Consider the following 9,580-nt stretch of genomic DNA (forward strand, 5'->3'; position numbering starts at 1 on the left):
TCTTGCCCCTGACCAGAGGGCTTCTGATGCACTACTTAAAGTCAGAAACTCCAGTAGCAAATCCTCAAGCTCATCTTTCACTGGCCTGAGGAGTTAACTGGTTTGGCTTCAAAACTCCCTGGGAACTTGCACACACAGATCCTGGTGGTTTTACCTGGAGGAGGGCAGCAGATGTTGTACCTGGACGTCTCCTGGACCCCAGGGCTTGCCTGCCATCTTCCTCGCTGCACTGTGTCATGTTTGCCTTTAAGTAAAAGCTGTATGTGTATGCAGCTGAGGCATTTCTACCATCTGGTCTGGAGAAATCTTTATGAGAGATACAGAAGTCCATAACTGACTCAAGTTCAGCAAGCTAGTTAAGGACAGAACCAGGCTTTGGACCCAGGCAATCTGGTTCCAGACCTCTCATCATAACTACAGGGTTATATTACTCATTGCTGACATCAATTTGCCAATTATAATGGTGTGGGAACTTTGGTGAACTGCACCTCCACCCTCTCTGGTGTATTCACTAGTTTTCAATGAGCCACTGGAAGGGTTCTATCTAATCTTGGAATCACATCTCAGATTCTCTGTCAGCCTCCTTGATGCTGTCCTTCAGGAGGACAAAACTTTAAAATGTCCCTCAAGATTTCTCAACCCCCTGGTGCACAGTGCTAAACAATCTCTTGACTGAGTACTGTATATTTCATTCCATGATGGGATCACGTTATATATGTGGCAATAAGACAGAGAGGCACAGTGGTAGGCCTGACCTAATCAGATGAGCCCTTTAAAAGCAAAGAGCTCCTCTGATGATGGCAGGAGAGGTCCTCAGATAAAGTCACAAGGAAGGGCTTACTCCAGACTCCTCCTTATCAGCCTGGAGATGAAACAGGAATAGACATTAGCAAGCTCTTCCAATTGGTTCTACTTGCCATTTCTTTGTCTTCCCCCAAGTTGCCTCCACTAGAGACACAAAGGCTTTATATCTCATTTTCTTAATTCTCCAAAATTATTTTGTTCTTTGTGGAAGACAGTATTTAAACCAGAATTCAAAGCCTTCTCTTCTAGAAGTACTCATTTGCTGGCTGTCTCCTATGTACTTATTAAATATGTGTGTTAGTAAACTTCTGTTTCTTTTTCTACTGTGAGTTATTTTTCTCCTCCACCTCCTGGACTTCTGACCTACAGAGCTCTGAGGTGGTGACTGGGTGTGGGATGTGGCTGCTAAGCATACAGTCACATGTTTGGGGCACAGAGAACTCCTGACCCACAGTCACTTCAAGGACAGGCCCCAGCCACCCTGCAGGGCTTTGTCCTTAGAACACTGCACTGTGCTTGCTGGTTCACCTCCCAATGCTCCAGAGCTCAGAGTTCTCGGGGACCAGGCAAGGCCAGCTTCCGTCCCTGCTCCCTGGGCGTTCACTGGACTCTTTGTGGAATTCGGAAGACTATTTTACCATGAGTCCATGAGTCCCTCAACCACCAGGATCCAAGCAATACCTATATGCCAGGCAACAGCCAGGCTCCTGAGGAAAAGAGCCCAGGCCACCTGCACTTTCAGCCCTCTCACTCCACAGGGTAAAGAAAGACCTTGTCCTGGGACTGAGAGACTGCTTTCTACCTACTCTTCTCTCATCGCTTCCCCTCATCTGGCTGTGCATTGTAGCCAAAGATCCAGATCCCAGGTTCTTACAGAGCTATTCAAGTAAGAGAATGTTACAGGTCACAAGTGTCTCCCCAGTTCAAATGCTGCAGCCCTAAACTCCAACATGACAATGCCTGGAGCTAGGGCCTGGGATTTCCTTCAGTCATGAGGGTGGAGATCTAGTGATAGGATGAGTATCCCCAACCATAAAGGAAGAGACCAGAACTCTCTCTCTCTCTCTCTCTCTGCTGGGAAAGGTCATGGCCAGAAGTGATCTGAATGCAGCAAGCAGCTCTCACCAGGAGCCAAACCGGCCATTAACTTGTACTTGAACATCTCAATCCCCAGAACTGTGAGAAATGCCATTGCTCCATCTGAGGTGTTCTGTTACAGTAGCCTTTCCGGACTCCTTTCCTGAGATGATCCACTGAAGTGTTGGTAGCTCATCACCACCATCTCAAGGAGAGCTTCCTGAGAATAAAGCCACCATGAGGGCAGATGAACAAACGAAGAGGGAGCAAGCCACAGGAATCATAAAGAGGGCACTTTATTTGTGCCTTTGATCCAATCATGTAAACAAGGGGCAGTGCATCTTCTCGGCTCAGTCCTTCCTGAGTTGGGTCTTTGTCATGTACACAGAAATAGTGGTGATCAAAACACACAGTTCATTCCTATAGAATTCATGCTTTCACCCTAGCAGACCCCTTGCTTCCACTCAGCCAAGTGGCCCCTTCTCTCCCTCAGCCCAATTTGACTTGCTGAAAGCATTGGCTCCCTAATGGGTCCCCATATTTAGCACCTCATGCAAGTCCTAGCTGACTGCTTGCTCCAACTGATGAAGCTTCTGGCTTTTTCTTTACTTATTTTTTAATGCTCAGCAGACATTTGTGCAGAATTTCTCCATTATCCTGGACAAATATCAAACAAAAAAACTTTCCTCTACCTTTAATTAAACTTCATGAACTACTTCTTCTTAGAGCACTTTAACCACCTACCGCGGTCAAATATTTTATGATCTTTCTGGAGCAAGCAGTGCAGGAGAAAGGAAGATGTAGAGGTGCTGTAAACAAACAATCGCCCCTGGCACTTGATTTGGAAGATGGGACTGTCAAGGGAGAAATAGTACATATAAAAGTAAAAGACGACCTTGGTGTTGGTGCAAAGGTGTTTGTGTTGAACTTATTTTGGCGACTCGGGAAAGCTCTATGAAAGCTTTAAATGGAGAAGAAATGCCACTGGGTCAGAGAAGTGATCCAGGAAAATGGGCTTCTTGCACTCAAGGGGAGTTCCAGAATACCAAGTGGCCCTGACCAAGGTGCAGTAGAGTCTTCCTGAATGATTTTGCTCATTCCACTGGGGTAAAGTGCAAGTAGCCCACCTATAGGAGTCCCTTACAATTAGAAAACGCCAGACAGAACACAATAATAGCTCTCATCTGTCCATTTTCACGTAACATTAGGTACTGGGCACCAACACATTGCATTTAAATCTCACAGAAATCTGAAAGGATATAAATGTAGTATCTCTATTTCACCAGCTAAGTTTCATAAGGCAATTACCTATTCTGTGCTTGACTCATGGTTTAACCTAAGTTTTTAACTCCAAGAGGGGATTCCTTCACACTCTAAAAATATGGTTGCAAGAGAGTTGTTCCCTCACTCAAGGCATTGTCTTCACACACACTGACATACACACCCACTACATGTCGCCACATGCATGCATGCAGACACACACACACACACACACACACACACACACACACACACATACACACAGCCCTCCCAGTAGGGCTTCAATTTGGTTTATCCTTTGTATTTTAAGAAAGTGACCCAGCCACAGCTCCAGGGATAAGTATTGGTTCATCTGAGATAATTATATCAACTTCATCCCTCTTTCTTGATTGGCATAACACATGCTCTTTTATTTAATCCTTGAAATGAGGTACAATGAATGTCTGTCGCCAGAGTTCTTTCAAAATGTGTCTTAGTGCTTAGAAAAATAAGAGAGGGACCAAAGAAGTCAGCCTTTCCCCACTCCTAAACAATGGTGCATCTTCCAGAGCTGCTGCAGCTGCCCTGTGATCTTTAAGGAAGCAAAATGGCACGCTGAGGGTGACAAAGGAGAAAATCAGAAGGGATCTGGGCTCTGGATGTCATCATTCAGCCTCAAGTTAGCCAGACTTGGTGCTGCTCCAACCTGCGATTTCTCCTTTGAAATATGAGATTTTTTTTCACTCTTTAAGTCACTGGAAGTTGGGCTCAGGGGACTTGTACTAGATCCTTCTAGCGATACCTCCCACTGTTTCGCTCTCTGTATGTGAGAATTTGAGCACACCAAATACTCATTTGTGTTCATCCTAGGTGTTACAAAGATGGCGGCACGCATGCGCCGGGCCCCGTGGCTCTGAGAAAGGAAGTGGACACGCGGGAGAATCTCAAATGTCAGGACGCTGTGAGAGGCTTTAAGGAGTTCAGACGACCTCCAGCTAACAAGCAGCAAGAGACTGAAGCACTGGGTCCTACAAGTACAAAAAAGGGCTTCTGCCAGCAGAATGTGCTTGGAAATGGAGCCTTCCACAGCTGAACTTCCAGATAAGAACCCTGCGCGGCACCTGGGTAACTTGAGCTAGACTCCTGACCCACACACATCATCGGTATGGGCTATTTTCAACCGCTGGCTTTGCTGTGATTTGTTGTGCCCCAATAGAAAACGAACTCAGGTTTATTACTTGAACAACATTGGGAAGGAGTATCTCCTTGAATTTGGGCTCCAGGCCCCGGCATGCCTCACTATAAGTGCCAGTCGTCATATAGCATTTCTTCCAGCTACAGAGGCAGAGAGGAAACTTTGGCAAAAGCTAAGTCATCTCTTGGATTGTCTTATTCAGTTTCATTCAGATGCCTTTATTATTGTTTCCCTATATAAAGCATTAAACACATAATGAGTATGACTACCTAGTACTTCGTGGCTTTGTTAATCTTATAATTACATTTTCTGGAAAGCACAATTTTCTTTAAAACACCAGAAATTCCTTGATGTTGTCACCAGCTATTTTCACAAGCCATTTATTTAGACAGCTAACAAAGTTCCTATTTTTTATTTCCCACTGTCTCTGACAGCTCCTGGGAGAAAACCAATCTTCAAAGAAAGAAGTCAACAGTGATGAGGACACAAGCCATGGCAGCCAGGAATTCCACACTTTCGTTTGTTTATGTAAAGGCTTCAGAAGACTTATGGCCAGAGAAACTTGAGGATAACTCTGTTCTATAACTCACAAGATACGTGACTTGAGAAAAATTTCTTCTCAGATCACTTATTGGCAAGAATGGGGAAATGAGTAAATCAGTGGGAAGGCAATGTTTTCACAAAATAATGGCACCACAGCTTTCAGCACAGTATTTGGCACATAACATAGAGTCAGTCAATGCGTAGCAATGACAGAACCCATGTAATAAACATCATCTATGTGTTAGACACTGAACTAAAAGCTTTACTTACACCTCAGACCTTTGAACTTCTACTACAAAGTGTAGTTCTATGTACCCATTTTACAGATGGTGATACCAGACCCTAGAGAGAGCAAACGATTGGCCCAATATTCCACAGACAGTGACTGATTTGAAAGGAAGCCACCACATTCTTGTCCCTCCTATCTCCTCTTGTCCCCTTCCCTCTCCTGCCCACTGCCAATCCCTGCTTTCTGGCAATGCCTTGATTGCTGAACACTTTTTTCTTTTTGGAAGAGGGGCTTATCTGTTAATGTCAGGTGCCCTGACTATCAGGTTATGACACAGCGAGGTATGTCTCTGCTTGGCTTTTGAGATTGTGTTTTGCTCGGAATAACAACATTTAACGCTTCTTCTGCCTTTTTTCAACCTTTTGCAAAAGAGAGGCTTGGATTTCTTCTCAATTCTAATTACTATTCATGGCATTTTATTTGCTCTTCAAAACAGAAGTTATAAGAAATACATTGCTGAAGTCACTGAACATTCCCTTGGAGAGGTGGTCCCCTTTCCTCATGACCAGAGACTGCTTCCTCTTCTCTATCTACTGCCCCTTGCTCTAATCTGGGACTAGCACAACTGCGAGGAGGAAAACAAATGCTATGCATTTCACCCATCCTATATTAATTTCCATCTGAATAAGCAAATTACTCCTAAGTGACCTTTAAGTTCACAAACAATGCAAATCACTGAAGCCAGAAAGACTAAAGCACCATGATTATAAATGGGAGTAGGAGGAGGGTATGGTCTAGGTGAACACACACTAGTCATGAGTTTCATTTCCATCAGAAATATTTCCTTCTGCTTTGGCCCACTGAGGTGGAAAATTGATTCACCTGTTCTGCCAAGGTGCATTGTGTCTGTCCTCCACAATCCAGGAGAGATCTTAATTGATGTAGCACCGCCTGTCTCTCATTGGACACATAATCACAACCTAGGTTTTTAAAGTATTTCCTGCTGCAGGAGGATGAGAAAAACAATCTACAGGTGTAACATTGAAAGATTTCATTCAATTATCTCTCCAATCTGTCCTCAAACTAACATGGTAGTTTATTAATTTTGTAAACCTAGATGTTCAGTAAAGGGAGGACATTCGGGTATGAAATCCACTGGTCATACAGGGTGACACAGGGGGAAAGGGGGCTGGATTATTCTCCCACAGAAATTAAATTCAGAAATTGCAGTGAATATTTGCAGCTTCTCTTCATGGTATTAATATCCTCTCTATCCAGCCAAGCGCGGCTTTTTAAATGAGTCACTCTATTGTTCATTCTCACTACACATGATGAGTGGAGAGCTGCTCCATTTTCAATCCCCAAATTGAGTTAATCAACTTACCCTGAGGACAGACAGGGATGGGCTGCCTTTCTAAGCTGGACCAACCAAAGTGAACACGGGTCCTTTGCAGGAAATACTGCAGTAACTGAGCCTTCTCATTCTTCTTCAAGGGCTTTGACACTGGAAAGATTGGGTCCCTGATTGTCCTGACAGCCACGCTCCAAATAAGAATGGGAATCAAGGGCCAGGGATTTAGCTCAGTGGTTCCAGTGCCTGCCTTGCAAGCGCAAGGTCCAGAGTTTGATCCCGGTACCAAAAAAAAAAAAGAATGGGAATGGAGTGATCAAAGAAGACATCGAGCTGAGGGATGGAGGAGGAGACGTAAGGAGCCTCTGACAGTTTGCCTCTCTGCCTCCAGCCAATCCTGAAGCTAGAGCTTGCTCTTCGCCAGTCAATTGCATAAAACAATAAACTTATTATTTTTTTCTGCCTGGGACAAATTGGAATGGATATTTGCTCACTTCCCATCAAAAGCAAGTTAAAAGATACAGTCCATGGTAATTGTTAAATGTATATGGATAATTTCTTTGCTCGTTTTTATTAAAAGCGAACAAAAAGTCTCCATCGAGTAAGAGATATGTTTGGCTGGATGCACATCTGTCTTTCTACCCTAGGCCCTGTTTTGACTCATCTGACACATGTGACCACACAGAGTATTGGCACACTGTTCAGGATCTAGAGCCAGAGTGGCTAGATTCAAATCCAGCATCACCAGTCACCAGCTATTTGACACTGGCAAATCCTCTCACCTTCCTGTCCCTATGTCCCCTCAAAAAAGCCTGACACATTCCTCTTATGGTTCTTATAAGTGTACAATGGGATAATTATACAAAACCATAGAACAGTGTCTGGCCTACTCTTAGTGTGGGTGAATAAAATGTCAGTCTTAAAATTAGAGTCACCTGAGTCATCCTATGTATAATGAATATATATTAAATCTAAACTTACATGAATAGCAACCATGAACATCAACCTTTAAAAACCTTTCTTCCCTCTTTAGTGTCATCTTTCCTGATAGATGTCCACAAGTATTTTGCTGCCTGTGGTATTATATCTCAAGTCTACATACAGAAACACTTTGGAGTTGTTTCCTTCCCCCTCTCATCCTTTCCCAAACAAGATGAACGTAGGCATTTGCAAACTGATTTTCAGGCATGTGTAACTATTTGGCTACAATTAATATTTTGGCTGCCACATGATGCTGTATGTGTGTATAAGTATTGTTCTTAAAAATGAAGAGCACAGTCTCATACAGAGGAATAGGTGAGTCATAGTGGAATGGGAGAGACTGGAAATAGGTTAGCAGAGCAATTGTTATGTACAGAAAATTACTAGGACAAAAGAAATAACTCTACCTTGCTCGTCATCTTTTTAAAAGTTCCACTGAGATTTGTAATCCCAAAAGAGAAGTTTCTAGTTAAAAGGTTTAATTTGCATAGATGCTAATCAATTATTCTATGCAACAAAACCCAATTCAAACACATGTAACCCAAACTTATGTGACAGACCACAATAGAGGAAGGAAATACAAACATTTATAATATATGATTCTTAAGAAATTATTCCCAGCCCACAAAAAGAGACAAAGCCATAATAACTTAAAAGCAATGCAATCATTTATTTCAATAAATATGTTCTGATTCAGACCCAAGACCTGTGCTAGATGCTGGCCATGTGAAAATGAGTTTTCGTGTAAGTCCCATCCTTAAAGAATTCACAGCTCCTCGCTCGTGAGATATATAATAAGGAGAAGCCACATGCAGCATCCTATTAAGACAAAAAGCAAAGGAAGCAATCAAGGAGGATGGTTAGAAGGAGAATGGCCAGATTCTGTAACTAATGCTCATACGCCACTTTTGGAGACAGGTGGTGCTAGAAGTGTTAGGGTGCTCTTGTACTAACAGAAAGTGTAGCCGCGCCTGCATGCCCGGTGGTTAGCATGGCACTTGACAAATGAATCTGATTTGACACAGAGCACAGCTGTGAGTGTGAGAATGTGAGAAGTCATCCTCAAATACCTTGGTGAGAAAGCACAATCGCTTGGACCTCCCTTTGGTGGCAGGTCTCATGACTTGTCCACCACCCCAAAGGCGACCCCAAAACTTGTTTCCAGTGGAGAGGCTGAAAAAGATCTCAAATTCCATCTCCTGCTGTTGTCACAACTAAGAGTAGACACACTTCATACTCTTAGTGCACTACAAAATCATGCAGTCAATTTTATCCAGGAATAAAAGCCAGCCTAATAGCACCTGATTGCTTCTGGAAAGAAGTAATGTCCTCAAAGAAGCAGTTTATTATACAAGTGGGATACTGAAGCTTGAGTATAGTATTTAATATTCAAATGTTAAAAAAAAAGAATTCAAATGGAAAAAAATATAATAAACAAAACTGTGGGGAGAATAAGAATGTAAATGAACCTAATTGCTTACCTTCCAAGACTTTGCTTAAAGAAGACAAATCAAGAAATAAAGGAGTGAATATATAAAAATTAGTGTAATAGAAGTAAACATCAGAAAAACTAATAACTAAAGTAGTTAAAATAACTCCAAGATGAAGAACAGTAGGGATGAGGGCGGGGAGGAAGATTTTCGCCTGACATTTCATGTTATCTGCATTTTCTGCATTTCCCTTCGTCTTTACCTATGATGCTGGTGGGCACCACACAGGGCAACTCCATTGTCAGTGCACAGCAATCCTCCTCTGAATGTGATAGTTTTATTTTTACTTATTTTATATGCTTCAGGTATTTTTCTACATGTCTGACTCTCTAGTAATGGTAATATGCCAGGAACCCAAAACTATGAGCCTTTAATGTCATCTATGTTCACTAAACTCTAGAGACATGTGACACCGTCCTATAGACAAGGTACTGACATCGCACCAAAATTTAGGTTCTGCTGGGCAGATGCTTCCATGATCTATCCCATAGTAGATTCTAAATGTTAAAAAGAAAAGAAGATGGAAATCAGTGTGGAGATACCTCAAAGAACTAGGACTGGAAGTCCCACTTGACCCAGCTATTCCTCTACTGGGTATCTTCCCCAAAGAATTAAAAGAATCATACACAGTGATATATGTGCTCCTGTGTTAATAGCGGCACAATTCCTGA

This window comes from Heterocephalus glaber, unplaced genomic scaffold (assembly GCF_053883595.1).
Source record: "Heterocephalus glaber isolate CG9 unplaced genomic scaffold, H.glaber_assembly_v1.0 deba00001673, whole genome shotgun sequence".
Lineage (NCBI taxonomy): Eukaryota > Metazoa > Chordata > Mammalia > Rodentia > Bathyergidae > Heterocephalus > Heterocephalus glaber.